The sequence below is a fragment of the Topomyia yanbarensis genome, chromosome 1, assembly GCF_030247195.1.
Source record: "Topomyia yanbarensis strain Yona2022 chromosome 1, ASM3024719v1, whole genome shotgun sequence".
Lineage (NCBI taxonomy): Eukaryota > Metazoa > Arthropoda > Insecta > Diptera > Culicidae > Topomyia > Topomyia yanbarensis.
Genome location: NC_080670.1, coordinates 115,248,864 through 115,265,865, shown reverse-complemented (window position 1 = coordinate 115,265,865; position 17,002 = coordinate 115,248,864).

The following is a 17,002-nucleotide window of genomic DNA, read 5'->3' as shown; positions in this document are numbered from 1 at the left end:
AATGTTTTTAATGAATATAAACAACGCAACATTCTCGTGATTCATGATTGAGAAAGGCACAATTGCACCGCTAGGTGGATTAAAATAGGTTTTTATTCGTCAATATGACCAACGAGATTTCGAGATGGAGGTGAAGGTATGACCTGGGGTGCACTAGCCATATTTTAAACCTTCTATTTCATGCTTGGTTTTTGATGTGAAAATCGGTTCAACTATCGCCGAATAGCTGGTATGGGTTTAGTTTTGGAATATGCCCGATACCTGGGACTTCCGGAATTGTCGATAGTGGACAATAACTTCAAAGAATCTTTGATTGGCCATCACTGGTCTAGAACTGCAGATCGAAGTTTGTAAAAAGTTTGTAAAAATCGGTCAATAGGTGTGACATTAACTTGCAAGTAAGCAAGTTCCCTGGGGGCATCAAGAACAGAGCTTAAAAACATTGACCTCCCTGCCTGAACTTGAAACAGAAACGAAATTCAATTCATGCCCGCCGCGATTTCCTTCGTCATTCGTTTTCCCAATACAGCGCATTCTGGTTCGGATATGTCCGGTTTCAGAAGCAAACTGAATTTTTTTCTATGATAGCGACGAGAGGGATTATATTGAGCAAAAGTGCACCAGATATAGATTACGCAGTTCACTTAGGCTTCGAAAATGTAGAAGATGTCATCTTCTGTCTTCAAACTGTCCACATAATAACAAATAAATGCTTCGGTTTGTTGTATTTCCCTTGCACTCGAATGTTCGATTTTGCATGAAATTTCAATCAAGTGGAAAGTCAATGAATGAGGGAGGCGGTGAATCTGAATGTTGGTTTCGGTAAATACAAGCAGAATTAGGAAACTGATTTGAAAATTCCGCAGCACTGATCAAGAAGCGTCATAAGTGGTCATTGTGATCAAAGCTACTTCGATTGGTCATTAGGGATGTAGACTCGCAAATTCAAGTAATGTCGCACATATTTTAATGTGTATTACATCGTTTGGACTTCATGGTGGACTCTTTTATATGAGAATATGCTGTGTTACAGCTTTCTTCAACCCGTAACCCAGGGACCGTAAGTCCGATTCAACACAATCGATCGGAAGGTTGTACCTTTCATTTGTGTAAATAGGTCCAGGCATCTATGAGAATCAAAAGTGACATTATTTGCCTCATGCACACATACATACACATATGGACATTTTCCGATCTCGTCGAACTGAGTTGATAGGTTTATGAGACTCGACCCTCCGGGCCTTTGTTAAAACTTCAGTGTTTAGAGCGATTGCATAAGCTACACGAGAATGGCAAAAATATCACAATCATTCTAGTACTCAATTGTTCTGAGCTCTTTAAAATAAAATCGATTTTGTTAGATTGATCTCTTACATATTAAACCTTTTTAAATCCACCTAGTGGTGCAATTGTGCCTTTCTCATATCACCAAACTCTGATTCCATGGCTGGTTATGTTCAATAAAATTTTGGAAATGTCCATTAAATTCTTAGTACACCTTGCACCTATATACAATGGCTCGCCAGCCACGAATTTGATAAACTAAATGTCGACGCTGTAACATATATATCATAGTTAATTAGCCTAATTAGCATTACCGTCAAACGGGGTAACTTGCAACAGCGGAGCAACATGTTTCTGTTCCGATGGACAGCCCTAGTAACAATTCAATAACAATACCGTAAAGGGTAGTTTTATAGCCACCGATAAAACATAGATTGCATATGTAGCATGCTATAAAACTATAAATGTTACTTGGGAGACAACGCTAATAATAATGTTTACAATTTAGCTCCACTTCAATGGTAAGAGCATATCATTAGTATCCCTTACGTACAGATCGAGTATACAACAGTAAACGTAACTGTTAGATATATGATTGCTAACCAACTCAAATATAGGGCAAGATAACGATTTAACTATATAAACGATTCATGTGGGGTAACATGCAACAGTAATTTGTGTTATTACCAATATACCTTGAGTCTGCTGACTGATACAGCGATTAAAATAATCGAATTTATATTGTTGTAAATCACATTTTGAACGTTTAAACTGTAGAACTAGAATAAGGGGCTCACTAACTTCCAAAACTCTCTTAAAGGATTCTATAGTATTTTCCCGAAAACCATCTCCCAACAAATACAATTTCGAAGCTTTTTCCCAGAAAACTAATTTCCAGAAAGTACCAAAGCCCAGAAAATTACTTGACTGAAAATTCAATTTTCTCAACTAAATTTCTAACAAACGATTCGTTTAGATTTTATTCACTTAAATGCTTATTGTGATTACAAAAATAATGAGAATTTAAACAAAGTACACACACCTAAATATTTGAATTGTTATCATTCTTTTGATTGAGTTATTTTAAGAATTGTTCAGTTGGCACTTATATATATAAATGTGGTGGTTATGTTTTCGCTAATTCTCAATGTGCTATTCAGAAAGAACTTTTCTATGGCTGAATAGTGCCTCGGGTTCAGGGAAAGCGTTTTTTAGAGTAACAACACGTTTCAGATGGTGAATCGGATTACAAATTGTTTGAAACAGTTACATGAAGTAGCAAATTACGTGTTACGACCAAAATTTGGTCAACTTAAACGTGATGCATTTCATCTAAACATTTATTTAAAACCTGCGTACCTCTTATTTTGTCATCCATAAATGACCTAGCTTTTTTAGTGAGGAATTTTTAACACCCCCCTACCCCATCGTAGCATTTCGTCACAAAATTCTAAATACCCCCTGGTAATTACGTAGCTTGACGGTAACTCTCCCCCCACCCCTTGTCGCCGTAAAAAAATAAAAAAAGTAAAGAACAATGTTAGTTAGATCGAACGGGTAAGGTTGTCGTGACATCAGGTTAACCCATTCCCCTTTAAAAAAGCTACGTAGCATGACATGACCACCTACCCCCTGTCGTCACACATCATCACAAAATACAAAACCCCCCCTCCCCCATATAATGTTAAGTCATTTATGGATGGTTTATAGGAGTGTGCAGAATTTTACCCCTATTCGATTTTACCGTTTGCTCTTCAGTTATAAAAATGGTCTTCAAGCAACAGGAGCAAAGTTTTGCTCGAGCCCAATTTGCACGAAATTGGGGAGATCGTAAAAGTATACATATGTATCAACAGTCACCAACGTATAAATGTGTTTGAGAAATGTTTGTTGATAGCCATAATGTGTAGATTGGGGGGAAGTTGGAAATTGCAAACATTTTCAAACAAATGAAATTGTCCAAGAACAATAAGAAATGTCTGGTTTGGCAGCCTATCTGCACCTGTTGTTTGAAAGGCAGCATTTTGATTGCGAGGGCAACCGTCAGCTAGGAATTTCTGGGGAATGAATATCTGGTTATTTGTTAAATTTGGGTAATACTTTTCTGCGAAAGGAAATATTGTTTTCCAAGAATTGGTACTTTCCAGGTAATGGTTTGTTGGAGAATAGTTCTTTCTGCGGAACAACTTCGGTGTTTTAGTTTCTTGATGAAAATTGACTTATAGAATTTCCGGTGCTCTTTCTGCATTAGTACTACAATACTTTGCCGAATTTTTATTCTGATACGACATACTTCAGCTCCATATTTCTATATAGAAAAACCCAGAGTCAATTCCGGGTTTTCAATGTTCATTTGTTTACTCTTTTTGATTTGGATAGATCGAACAAAATTGACAGACAAGTGCAGACTATTGCATACAACTCATTGTTTTTTTTTATTTTTGATGTATAGCCTTCAGTTTTACAGATATAAATGTATGATGCGAGAATTCGGTCATTTTCCGATCTCGTCGAACTGAGTTGATAGGTTTATGAGACTCGACCCTCCGGGCCTTTATTAAAACTTCAGTGTTTAGAGCGATTGCATAAGCTACACGAGAATGGCAAAAATATCACAATCATTCTAGTACTCAATTGTTCTGAGCTCTTTAAAATAAAATCGATTTTGTTAGATTGATCTCTTACATATTAAACCTTTTTAAATCCACCTAGTGGTGCAATTGTGCCTTTCTCATATCACCAAACTCTGATTCCATGGCTGGTTATGTTCAATAAAATTTTGGAAATGTCCATTAAATTCTTAGTACACCTTGCACCTATATACAATGGCTCGCCAGCCACGAATTTGATAAACTAAATGTCGACGCTGTAACATATATATCATAGTTAATTAGCCTAATTAGCATTACCGTCAAACGGGGTAACTTGCAACAGCGGAGCAACATGTTTCTGTTCCGATGGACAGCCCTAGTAACAATTCAATAACAATACCGTAAAGGGTAGTTTTATAGCCACCGATAAAACATAGATTGCATATGTAGCATGCTATAAAACTATAAATGTTACTTGGGAGACAACGCTAATAATAATGTTTACAATTTAGCTCCACTTCAATGGTAAGAGCATATCATTAGTATCCCTTACGTACAGATCGAGTATACAACAGTAAACGTAACTGTTAGATATATGATTGCTAACCAACTCAAATATAGGGCAAGATAACGATTTAACTATATAAACGATTCATGTGGGGTAACATGCAACAGTAATTTGTGTTATTACCAATATACCTTGAGTCTGCTGACTGATACAGCGATTAAAATAATCGAATTTATATTGTTGTAAATCACATTTTGAACGTTTAAACTGTAGAACTAGAATAAGGGGCTCACTAACTTCCAAAACTATCTTAAAGGATTCTATAGTATTTTCCCGAAAACCATCTCCCAACAAATACAATTTCGAAGCTTTTTCCCAGAAAACTAATTTCCAGAAAGTACCAAAGCCCAGAAAATTACTTGACTGAAAATTCAATTTTCTCAACTAAATTTCTAACAAACGATTCGTTTAGATTTTATTCACTTAAATGCTTATTGTGATTACAAAAATAATGAGAATTTAAACAAAGTACACACACCTAAATATTTGAATTGTTATCATTCTTTTGATTGAGTTATTTTAAGAATTGTTCAGTTGGCACTTATATATATATATAAATGTGGTGGTTATGTTTTCGCTAATTCTCAATGTGCTATTCAGAAAGAACTTTTCTATGGCTGAATAGTGCCTCGGGTTCAGGGAAAGCGTTTTTAGAGTAACAACACGTTTCAGATGGTGAATCGGATTACAAATTGTTTGAAACAGTTACATGAAGTAGCAAATTACGTGTTACGACCAAAATTTGGTCAACTTAAACGTGATGCATTTCATCTAAACATTTATTTAAAACCTGCGTACCTCTTATTTTGTCATCCATAAATGACCTAGCTTTTTTAGTGAGGAATTTTTAACACCCCCCTACCCCATCGTAGCATTTCGTCACAAAATTCTAAATACCCCCTGGTAATTACGTAGCTTGACGGTAACTCTCCCCCCACCCCTTGTCGCCGTAAAAAAATAAAAAAAGTAAAGAACAATGTTAGTTAGATCGAACGGGTAAGGTTGTCGTGACATCAGGTAAACCCATTCCCCTTTAAAAAAGCTACGTAGCATGACATGACCACCTACCCCCCTGTCGTCACACATCATCACAAAATACAAAACCCCCCCTCCCCCATATAATGTTAAGTCATTTATGGATGGTTTATAGGAGTGTGCAGAATTTTACCCCTATTCGATTTTACCGTTTGCTCTTCAGTTATAAAAATGGTCTTCAAGCAAGAGGAGCAAAGTTTTGCTCGAGCCCAATTTGCACGAAATTGGGGAGATCGTAAAAGTATACATATGTATCAACAGTCACCAACGTATAAATGTGTTTGAGAAATGTTTGTTGATAGCCATAATGTGTAGATTGGGGGGAAGTTGGAAATTGCAAACATTTTCAAACAAATGAAATTGTCCAAGAACAATAAGAAATGTCTGGTTTGGCAGCCTATCTGCACCTGTTGTTTGAAAGGCAGCATTTTGATTGCGAGGGCAACCGTCAGCTAGGAATTTCTGGGGAATGAATATCTGGTTATTTGTTAAATTTGGGTAATACTTTTCTGCGAAAGGAAATATTGTTTTCCAAGAATTGGTACTTTCCAGGTAATGGTTTGTTGGAGAATAGTTCTTTCTGCGGAACAACTTCGGTGTTTTAGTTTCTTGATGAAAATTGACTTATAGAATTTCCGGTGCTCTTTCTGCATTAGTACTACAATACTTTGCCGAATTTTTATTCTGATACGACATACTTCAGCTCCATATTTCTATATAGAAAAACCCAGAGCCAATTCCGGGTTTTCAATGTTCATTTGTTTACTCTTTTTGATTTGGATAGATCGAACAAAATTGACAGACAAGTGCAGACTATTGCATACAACTCATTGTTTTTTTTATTTTTGATGTATAGCCTTCAGTTTTACAGATATAAATGTATGATGCGAGAATTCGGTCATCTTACCTATTATCGTATGTGAGGACTTCCACGAAGATCCGTCCGAAAATCTCCAAATCGTGACGACTATTTTATATTCCGATGAAACTTTACAAGTTTCACAGACATGGAACTCTAAACATTTTCAACAACCAATAAGCTTATTTTGACTCAAGCGCAATTTTTTAAAAGGGCGTAGATGTTTCTACGTGCATTAATTTTTTTGTTCAGTTACTCTATTTTATACAGCAAAACGAGTTACAGGGAATGAATACTCCTTCACAAAAAAAATCACACCGAAAAAAATTGTGTCATTTTTCACAAAACCAGAAAATTATATTAAAAATTTAAAATGCAAAAAACCCATTATTTAAATTTTTTATATTTTGTCAACAAAAACCTAAAGAGAAAAGAAACATTTTGAATGTGATTGCATGATGGAGAACTTTTCAGTGAAAACTTTACACATGTTTTCAAATTTCATACTAATTGCCGTAGAAAAAAACTGTAATTTTATTACAGAATAATAATTTTTGTCATGAGCATTTTAATTTTTTTCCTATTTAAAAAAATTATTTTGGCGGCAAATAGTATGAATTATAAAAATATGTCGAAAGTTTTAGTTAGGAAAACTTTGTTTATTAAAAGCTTCTCCATGATCCAAACACACTGAAATTTTTTTGTTTACATCTTTAAAACGACAAACATTAGAATGTTGATATTCTAAAAAGGCATAATTACACAAATTTATTGTTTTTGTTTGAGCAAAATTCCAAATATCTCGAAAACTATTCCATTTTGGAAGATTTTTGTTAAATGAATTTTGATTTAAAATGATACTTAGAATTATATTCTGTAATAAAATCACAATTTTGTACGTCAATTAGGACGAAATTTAAATACATGTATAAAGTTATTGTTTGAAAAACTTTTTTTCGATAAGTTCTCCTTCATGCAATTACATTCAAAATGTTTATTTTCTCTTTAGGTTTTTGTAGACAAAATTTAAAAAATAGAAAAAATGTTTTTTGCCTTTCTCAATAGAAAGGTATTGCAATTGCTCTGAAAACCGACTTTTTAACGGAGGCCCGGAGGGCCGAGTGACATATACCATTCGATTCAGTTCGTCGAGTTCGGCAAATGTCTGTGTGTGTATGTATGTGTGTGTATGTATGTGTGTGTATGTGCGTCTGTGTGTGTGTACGCGAACACAATCTCACTCACTTTTCTCAGAGATGGATGAACCGATTTTTACAAACTTAGTCCCAAATGAAAGGTGCAACGTTCCCATAGGCTGCTGTTGAATTTCTAATGGATCCGACTTCCGGTTCCGGAATTACAGGGTGATGAGTACGATCACGCAGAAAATGTCGATTTTAAGAAATTCTGCAATGAATGTATAATGGTGAAAATTTTTCCAAAATGTGACCACAACTGCTTCGATTTGTAGTACTAGGTCATTAACAGCCATTCAAAGTCTCTTTGGTCACATTGGCCACCATCATCGGTTCCGGAAGCCCCGGCGGAAGTATCCAAATTCAGAGTAACAGTCACATCGGTTTCTCGGAGATGGCTAGACCGATTCGACTAAACTTGACCTCAAATGAAAGGTATTGCGTCCCCGTAAATGGCTATTAAATTTTATCCCCAACCGACTTCCGGTTCCGGAGTTACGGGTTGTGGCGTGCAATCACATAGCAAATTGTGATTTAAAACCGATACCCCGATGGAAGCAAAAAAGGTAAAAATTTCGCTAAAATGTCTCTCAAATAACTTAACTTTGCAGTTCTAGGTCACCGACGGCCAAACAAACTTTCGTTGACTACATTGACCACCATAGACGGTTCCGGAAGTGCCCGGGAAAAGCGGCCATCTTTCATAACTAGCAAACTCATATCAGTTTCCCGGAAATCGTTGGGCCGATTTTTACAAACTTAGTCCCAAATGATAGCTATAATATCCCCATAGATGTCTATAAAATTTCGTACTGATCGCTTATATGGGTCCGGAAATATAGACTAAATCGTCCGGTCACATATGAAATTCCCATATAAGCCGGAACTCAAATTTTTTTTCAAAGGGGGGACCTCATGAAATTTCAGAAATCGAATTCGTATTTTTGATGCCAAACATCTTTAAAATGCATGAAACGTCGAGATTTTATGTTATCTCGAAAAATTTTTTTTTTATAAAAATCGACTTTTTGGGACTTCGCCGATTTCGCACCTTTTTTCAGTTCAATATTACCGTGGCTGTTTTTTCTTTTTCAAAATTTTAGAACTCGAATAATGATATTTTCCTGTATATAGTTGTCATGTGATGTATAATAATAAAATGTAATATATGCATTTAAAAGTTTTTAATGAATATAAACAACGCACACATTCTCATGATTCATGATTGAGAAAGGCACAATTGCACCGCTAGGTGGATTAAAATAGGTTTTTGGAATTTAAATTTTTAATATAAATTTTCGGTTTTGTGAAAAATGACACAACATTTATTTCAGTGCATATTTTGTTCTTATAGAAGTATTCATTCCCTTAACTCGTTTTCAGATTGTTTTGTTGTATAAAATAGGGTAATCGACCAAAAAAATTTGGAAGTTATTGCACGTAGACACGTCTACGCCCTTTTGAAAAATTACTCTTGCATCCAAATATTGGAATTGCCAGAAAATGTATGGAGATTCATAAACCGAACACAGCTTTAAAGATGCGTTCGAATCGATTTTGAGGTTGGCCGGTCTCTCATTGAATCCCTCAGCAAGAACCTCATGAAATTTCAGAAATCGAATTCGTATTTTTGATGCCAAACATCTTTGAAATGTATGAAACGTCGAGATTTTATGTTATCTAAAAAAAATTGTTTGATGAAAATCGATTTTTAAGGACTTTGCCGATTTCGCACCTTTTGTCTTTCTCTTAAAAAGAAAAGCTATGCAATCAATGCAAAAATCAATTTTTTAAACGAGGCCCGGAGGGCTGAGTGTCATTTACCATTCGATTCAGTTCGTCGAGATCGGAAAATGCCTGTGTGCAGATATATGTGAGTGTGTCATTTGAACTCACACAATTTTCTCAGAGATGGCTGAACCGATTTTCTCAAACTTAATTTCATCTTAAAGATATAACACTCCCATAAGCTCCTATTGAATTTTGGTCCGACTTCCGGTTTCGGAGTTACGGGTTGAAGATTGCGGTCACATAGCAAATTCCCATATAAACTGGTACAACTATGATGTAAAACATATTAAAGTGGGTTGCGGGTCTGAATCACTATTGATTAATCAAGACAGCTTTGACCACATTGACCTCCGGTGGAACTCGCCAAGTTCCTAACCCAAGTAACAATTGAAGTTTTATAGCACGCTGCAAGTGCAATCTATATTTTATCAGTGCCTATAAAACTATCACAAAACTACATTTGTTACTAGGGTAAGCTAATATCACACCTATTTCCCAGCAAATTTTCTACCGATTTTTGCAAATTTATTTTCAAATGAATGATACAGTAACACCTTTGACAGCAGCTGAGTTTCATTCGGTTGTGACTCTTGGTTCCAAAATTACAGGTTGATTAATAAGGTTACACTGGAATTTCCCATATAAATCGTTACAATCGTAATACCCCAGAGGCTAAAAACTATTGAAATGGTCACCAAATTACTTCGATTCACACGTCTAGGTTAATGATTGACAATCAAAAATTCTTGGAATATATTGTCCACTTTCGACGATTCCGGAAGTCCCAGATTCCTGGCATATTGCACAATTAAAGTCACTGAAGTGATGACTGAATCGATTTTCTCATACCAAGTCTCAAATGGAAGGCAAAATTTGCAGTTGAGTATTGTGTCGCCATCCCTTCGTCCCTCCCCTTGCCCTTACACCTCTCTCCTTCATCACTGCTCTCCCTGTGGACCACCCTCATACGCGCATTTCCTTCGTCCACCCCATATACCGAAATAAGATGAAGGATTTCTGACACATCATCCACTCCCACTCTACCAACCCCCTACCCCCATCACTTCCAAACATATTCCATCAACATTTCAAAATATTATCACATGAAAATAACATTGAACTCATGCTGATTAAGCTAATTAAATATTATACTTTTTTGTTTAATGTGAGTCAGTGACTACTTTCGTGGTAGTCATGGGATACCTGCTAAGTATAATAAGAATATAATACACATTTCCACAATTTTCTTGAACAAAACCAGCTAAGCTTGGATAAATAAGATAGGATCAATCGTACCACTAGGTGGATTAATACAGGTTTCCTTCTAAATTATTCATGTTACCCCATCATAAAAAATTAATAATCTAATTTTTATAACTTTAAAAGCGTAAAAATTTTGTGTATTCATTTTTTTTATTCATTTCGTTTATTTGATAGGCACAAATGCGTTAGCTTGGCGGTGCCAAATTCTTTTGTTTTTACATTTTGTATATTTTAAAACTAGGAGGTTACAATGTTGAAATATTTTTTTAAAAAAGAAAAATTTTACAGCTATCTTAAGACTAGAAATAAGATTCTATATACAAGAGAGGGGGCGAAAGATTTTTTTTATGAAAAAATTTTAAAACAAGGAATTCAATAGTAATAATACACAAAAGGGGGAACAAATATTTATGAGAAAATTCGCAGGTGTTTTAAGACTAGGGATACAATTCTATTTACAAGATGGGGGACAATAGTTTTAACAAAGAGGTAAAATTACAACTATCTTAAAACTAGGAATACAGAATACAAATTTGAACTTTTTTAGCGGAGACTTATGCTTGGTCAAGATATTCAGAGGGGGGCTGTAGAAGCAGTTGTATCAAGGACAGGGGAGAGAAAGCGTAGATGGTGACCGGGAGAGAAGAGCAAAACTTGCAACTTTCGCTCAAACGGGAGATCAGCGAAAGATTACCGCCTCAGTCTAGTAGGTCGGATTGGCGGATGGTGTTCTTCGGACCCGCGGGGAATCCTTCAAAAGTCATCGGACCTTGAGTCGCTCTCGCTTCAGTTTCCGTAGTGGTAAGTGCGACGGCGGTTACATAGTTGCAGTCTGGAGCTGATCGGTTCCACAAGGCAGGAGAAAGCTTCTAAAACGAGAAATAAAAAGAGAGGGGCTAAATTGGATATTTGTCGTTTTTATGAAAGTATAAATAAGGGACATATAGGGGAAATCACGATTTGCCAGTATATCTCGGACTGGGACATTGGGTGGTCTACCTCGGGCCCGAAGGGAATCCTTTAACTGAGACCTGGCGTCCAAGTACCCGGCGCATACCCAGACAACGTGCTCGATGTCGTGATAGCCCTCGTCACAAGCGCACAGACTACTCTCCGCAAGCCCAATACGCCGCAGATGCGCATCCAAGGTGTAGTGGTTGGACATAAGTCGGGACATTACACGAATAAAATCCCGACCCACATCCATCCCCCTGAACCAAGGCTTCGTTGATACCTTTGGGATAATGGAATGTAGCCATCGTCCAAGTTCACCAATGCTCCACGAGGTTTGCCAACTGTTGAGTGTCCTCTGACGACAAATACTAAAAAATTCGTTGAAGCAGATTGGTCTTTCGTATATGTCACCATTTAATGCGCCCACCTTTGCTAATGAGTCGGCCTTTTCATTGCCCGGGATAGAGCAATGAGAGGGGACCCAAACAAAGGTAATTTGATAAGATTTTTCAGATAACGTACACAAGGACTCCCGTATCTTCCCCAGGAAATATGGGAATTGCTTTTTGGGCTTCATCGCACGAAGAGCCTCGATGGAGCTGAGGCTGTCCGAAATGATGAAGTAGTGATCTGTGGGCAGAGTGTCGATGATCCCAAGGGTGTACTGAATTGCAGCTAACTCTGCGACGTAAACTGAAGCGGGATCATTGAGCTTGAATGAAGCGGTGATAGTATTGTTGAAGATACCGAAGCCAGTGGACCCATCGAGATTTGATCCGTCAGTGTAGAACATTTTGTCACAGTCGACTTCTCGGAATTTATTATAAAATATATTGGGGATCACTTGCGGGCGTATATGGTCCGGGATTCCACGAATCTCTTCCTTCATGGATGTGTCGAAGAATACAGTAGAATCAGAAGTATCTAGGAAACGGACACGGTTGGGATTGTACGAAGAAGGATTGATGCTCTGTGCCATGTAGTCGAAGTACAAGGACATAAAACGGGTTTGAGAATTAAGCTCGACGAGCCTCTCGAAATTTTGAATTACCAACGGGTTCAGAATATCGCATCGGATGAGCAATCGATATGAGAGTTCCCAAAATCGATTTTTTAGCGGAAGAACGCCCGCCAGCACTTCGAGACTCATCGTATGGGTCGAGTGCATGCAACCCAAGGCAATGCGCAAGCAACGATACTGGATTCTCTCCAGTTTGATGAAGTGTATGTTCGCAGCGGAGCGGAAACAGAAACACCCGTACTCCATCACCGACAATATCGTTGTTTGGTACAACCTGATCAGGTCTCCTGGGTGAGCACCCCACCATGTTCCAGTTATTGTTCGGAGAAAATTGATCCTTTGTTGGCATTTCTGTTTCAGATACCTAATGTGACATCCCCAGGTACCTTTAGAGTCGAACCAGACCCCGAGATATTTAAATGTGAAAACCTGGTTGATCGTTGCACCCATTAATAGAAGCTGGAGTTGCGCCGGCTCACGCTTCCTAGAAAAAACAACCAACTCAGTTTTCTCCGCGGAGACCTCAATACCCAGCTGAAGAGCCCAAGCAGACAAATTGTCCAAGGTATTTTGTAATGGTCCTTGGAAATCGGCAGCTTTGGGCCTTGTAACAAAGACCACGCCGTCGTCTGCAAGTTGCCTTAGCGTGCATGAATTGGCAAGACAATCGTCAATGTCATTCACGTAGAAATTGTAGAGCAGGGGACTTAGACATGAGCCCTGGGGAAGACCCATGTAGCTCAATCGCGATGTTGTTAAATCGCCATGCGAAAAGTGCATGTGCTTTTCAGACAACAGATTTAGCAAAAAGTTATTTAAAATTGGTGAAAGACCATGCTGGTGCAACTTCTCTGACAGAATGTTGATAGAAACTGAGTCAAAAGCCCCCTTAATATCCAAGAAGACTGATGCCATCTGCTCTGCATAGGCCATTTGGATTTCTGTAGAAAGCAACGCAAGGCAATCGTTCGTCCCTTTGCCTTTGCGGAAGCCAAATTGTGTATCTGACAGTAAGCCATTTGCTTCAACCCAATTGTCGAGGCGAAACAAGATCATTTTCTCGAACAACTTCCGAATACAGGACAGCATTGCAATCGGCCGATATGAGTTGTGGTCGGAGGCTGGTTTTCCTGGTTTTTGGATGGCGATGACCTTCACTTGCCTCCAGTTATGAGGGACAATGTTACCCTCAAGAAACTTGTTAAATAAATTCGACAAGCGCCTTTTTGCAGTGTCAGGTAGATTCTTCAGCAAGTTGAATTTGATTCTGTCTAACCCTGGGGCGTTATTGTTGCATGATAAGAGAGCAAGTGAGAACTCCACCATCGAAAACGGCGTTTCGTTCGCGGTATCGTGAGGAGACGCGGCGCGGTACGTTTTCTGTACCGGGACAGAGTCCGGACAGATCTTCTTGGCGAAAGCAAATATCCAGCGGTTTGAATATTCCACGTTCTCGTTGGTACTATTACGGTTACGCATACGTCGAGCCGTACCCCAAAGAGTGCTCATCGCTGTTTCTCTCGTTAACCCGTCGACGAACCGGCGCCAATAACTACGTTTTTTGGCTTTCATTAGACTCTTCATTCGCCTTTCTAACGACGCGTACTGTAGATAGCTAGCGGGTAACCCGTCTTCCCGGAAGGCCTTATATGCAGTGGACTTTTCTGCGTACAGCTCTGAGCACTCTTTATCCCACCACGGGGTGGGAGACCGTCCATGGGTATTCGCGCTGGGTACTGGTTTAGTCTGAGCTTGATTCGCACTGTCGAGAATCAAGCCAGCCAAAAACCTGTACTCTTCCTCCGGAGGAAGTTCTTGAGTGGATTCGATTTTAACGGATATCGCGGTCGCGTAACTCTTCCAATCAATGTTCCGTGTGAGGTCATACGAGACATTGATTGTTTCCGATGGTCTTGAACCGTTAGCAATTGAAATCACGATAGGCAAATGGTCGCTACCGTGGGGATCAGAAATCACCTTCCACGTGCAATCTAACTGTAGCGAAGTCGAGCATAGAGATAAATCCAACGCGCTTGCGCGTGCTGGTGGTGTAGGAATCCGCGTCATTTCTCCCGTGTTTAAGATGGTCATGTTGAAATTATCGCAAAGATCTTGGATTAATGTTGATCTTTTATCATCATGAAGACAGCCCCATACCGTACCGTGCGAGTTAAAGTCTCCCAGAACTAGCCGCGGTGCCGGTAAGGATTCCGTGATATTACAAAGCGTTCGGTGCCCTACCGAGGCTCTAGGAGGAATGTAGATGGAAGCAATGCAATGATTAAAACTTGACAAGCGACAATTTCAATGCCTGGTGTCGAAGGGAGGTTAATTCGGTTGAAAGAATAGCACTTTTTGATCCCCAAAAGTACTCCTCCATAGGGGTTTTCTCGATCCAGACGAATTATATTAAAGTCGTGGAAGTTGAGATTTATATCGGAAGTTAACCAAGTTTCACATAATGCGAAAGCATCACATTTTAAACTATTTAGTAAAAATTTAAAGAAATCGATTTTCGGGAGGATACTTCTGCTGTTCCACTGTAGAACAGTGATCGAATCGGTGACCTCGTTCGATGACTTAGCCATCGAAGGATACGATCGCTGCAAGGAGGGGCCATTTAGTAGTCAACTGCTTCAAAAATGTTTGCACTATATGGGGAAAACGTATCAGAAGGCTTTTAAGAGTATCAGTAACATTGAAAGCTGTGAAAATTAAGTCCACTATGTCAGAAAATTTCATTAGTCCGCTACTGGACTGAGTATCTGTTTGAAAAAAGGGGACACTTGGGGTTTTTGGTGTCCCTGGAAGTGGTGGGTACTCCTTGTTAGAATTAATATTTCCAAGTCCTGGAGCAAATTGCTTCGGCTTTTGTGCATCACTTCCGTTGGATTTATTGATTGCGGTTGGCGCACTCTGAGTGGACGACACCTTGGCACCCTTACGAGGCAATGTAGGGGAGGCTAGATTTCTCCTCTTCCTGGATTCCCCTGGGTTAACCAATGATGTTCCCTCTTGTGGGTCGTCAGATTCTTGCTCAACGCCAGCCAAAAGAGCAAAGGAATTTTCGGAAGGGACAGATGGCGAAGCATTCTTTAGCATTTCTGCATAAGAGTGCCTCGAGCGATCCTTAAGGGAGCGCTTAATTTTATCCCCGCGCTGCTTGTACGCCGGGCATGACTTAAGAGCATGCGGAGGGCCCCCGCAGTAAATACACTTCTCAGTTTCTCCACCGCAAGCGTCATCCTCATGCTCTCCCTCGCATTTGCCGCACCGTTTTTTATTGCCACAATAAGTGGCTGTGTGGCCCAGTTGCTTGCAATTGCTGCATTACCCGCGGTACAAACAGGCGAACAGGTAGGCGAACCTTATCCAGGAGGACATAGTTGGGAAGAGCAGATCCGGAGAAAGTCACCCGAATCGAGTCTGACGGAGAATAAGTTGTCTTATCATCTTCAGTTTTTGCGGAATACAATTGCTTGCATTCCAGAATTTTCACCTTTTGAAGTGAAGGGTCCTTAAAGCAGCCAACCCCGTACTTCTACAGGTCTTCGCACTTTAGACCCGGTTCGGCGACGACCCCATCGATCTCCACAACTCTACAAGGCACATACACTTTGAATTGCTTCGTAAAACGCTCGCTGCGAGCAATCTGGTTTGACTGGTCGAGGTCATTTACTATAACGCGTATCTTATTAGCTCGAACACGTGTTATCTGAGCCAAGGACGGGTAGTTGGCAGTCAGCTCCCGTGAGATTTCTAGAATATTGGGCGATTTCGTGTTGGGCCGGAAATACACCACCCAGGATCCAGTCGAACTGGCTGGGTATGTTTTAATACGGGGAGGACTGGGGGAATCAGGAAAGGGAGTAATTTCGGGTTTATCCGGTATATCCATGGGAATATCATTCCCATCCAATGTTACTTCGCCCTCGGCCATTTAGGCACGAGGATAACACGTGGTGTAAACGAGAGATGAAACTTATATTCAGGGGAAAGGGCAGAAGTAGAGACCGATCGGGGAAAGGGAAATGAAAGAAAAAAAAATACTTAGCTTATATAGCGGCGATTCCGGCTATTCTGGTATTCACTTCACCAGCCTGGGCACCGGCGAACAAAGACTGCCTCGAACAATGGTTGACCTTCACTGACAATTTATTCTTGTTCACTTTATGCACAGCACCAGAAAACGAACTGCTTCGATCGAGAGCTCGGAGGGTTATGATTTGTGTATTCATGGAGAAGCTTTCAATAAAAATGTTTTCATAACAACTTTCGACATATTTCTATAATTGATACTATTTGCAGTCAATATACAATTTTCTTTTTGAATATAATTTTAAACGCCATTTTAAATCAAAATGCCCATAACAAAAATTTTCTGAAATGTAATAGTTCTCGAAATACTTTAAATTTTTTTTTTTGTTTAAACAAAACAAT